Source organism: Apaloderma vittatum, unplaced genomic scaffold, assembly GCF_000703405.1.
Source record: "Apaloderma vittatum isolate BGI_N311 unplaced genomic scaffold, ASM70340v1 scaffold20667, whole genome shotgun sequence".
In the NCBI taxonomy this organism is placed as follows: Eukaryota; Metazoa; Chordata; class Aves; order Trogoniformes; family Trogonidae; genus Apaloderma; species Apaloderma vittatum.
The window spans coordinates 22,010-23,692 of record NW_009726960.1 but is presented as its reverse complement, the minus strand read 5'-3'; positions in this window follow the sequence as shown (position 1 = coordinate 23,692).

The following is a 1,683-nucleotide window of genomic DNA, read 5'->3' as shown; positions in this document are numbered from 1 at the left end:
AGCTCGCAACCCAGCACAAACCACCACAAGGCGTATTTTTGCCCCACTGGGCGCTTTTACACTAGAGCACACTGAAGGAACAGCCTCTCTCCACGGTCCAATTTTCTCATCGTTCTAGGATATAAAAGATTGAACAATGTATTCCCACTGGATATCCTGAAGGAGGAAACTGCCCTGAGTGAACGGCCTCAGTGCCCCCACTGCCCCTCATCTTCACAGAAAGGGGCCACGCTTTCTCTCCAGTCGGTTTAACCCACACGCTCCACCCTACCTTGCAAAATTAACATGGAAGGATGGGGCCATCACCCCCCTAGACGAAGGAGGGGAGCTCCAGGGACAAGCAGGAGACAATGGCCAAAGTTTCAGTGGAAAAAGTGCTCAACCCCCAGAACCAGCAGCTGCTGCCACGGCTTGAGGGAGGGAGGTGACCGAGAGGGACAGTGGTGTCGTGCGTACTTCCATTCCAGCTCAGCCCCACAAGCGTTATGTGACTGACAATGAGTCCTTGGAATCCAACAAATGGCAACACACAGAGAAAACTAAGAGTTGGTTCAGCATCTCCACTCCCCATCCATAAGGGGTGAGACAGAAGAGGAGGGTTTTTTGGTTTTATGGCAAAGGATCCTTCTTCCGGGAGCTATTTTGGCTCGTGACGTTTGTGGGAAGCGCCCCCCACACCGCTCACCACGCAACGTGTGCGCAAAGGGGGATGGGGGGCTGTCGCCTGCTCCTGCGTCTGAGCATATCACCACCACCCCAGGGAGGCCTCTCTACACAGGGAGCTTAAATCTAACCTCGATAAATAAAACCAAATGTTTATTTACACCAAAGAATTCCAACACTGGATCTTTCACATATGAAGGACAAAGTATATATACACAGCAAGGGGTAGCAGGGCCGTAACAAGGGTGCTTTTCCGTTGTCAATGATAATATTTGTCCACAATTACTGATCTACCATTTCAGTTTAAGTTAACGTCTGCTCGCTCCTTCCTCTCAGTGCATATTTACAAGACTGTGAGGTAACTGGTATTCTCACCACATGGCACGTGAGGGAGGGGATGGTGGGTGAAGATGTGATATCGGACTTGGCGCAGTCTGATTTTTCCAGCTTTAAGTAGCCACCAGCTTGAAACCTATATAAACAATTTAAAAACAAGATACCCAATAACAAACTAATTCCAGAGATCAAAGCCAAGCAACGGCAGGGAGAACCCTCATGTGAGAAAGGGGCTGGTTAGAGTACAGCTTACTCTACGGGAGCACCTTTCTCCGGAGGTGGCGAGGACTCCAATCGGATCAATAACTTCATTTTTTAAGACTAAAATTACATGCAAGGGGGTGAGTTGGCATTCTGGTTGGCTCCTAAGGAGACGTGATTCAATCCAATTAGGGTTTCAGAAAGTATCTGCACTCACTCCTTTTAAGCTTATACCACCCTCTCCACACTGGAACTGTCTCCTCAGCGTACCCCAGCTGAGTCACACACAGGACGTGGGGTTAAAGTGAGCATTACTTTAAGAATCCCCGTCCCCTGCCTCACGAAGACTTGGTTGGGTAGTCTCTGGAGAACAACACAATCCCCCAAGGTGTAGGCTTATGGAGGAATAATGGTGGGAACATGGAGAGAAGAGATTTCCAGCAGGATGCAAGAGCTTGGAAATGCTGTTGATTCATCTTTGTT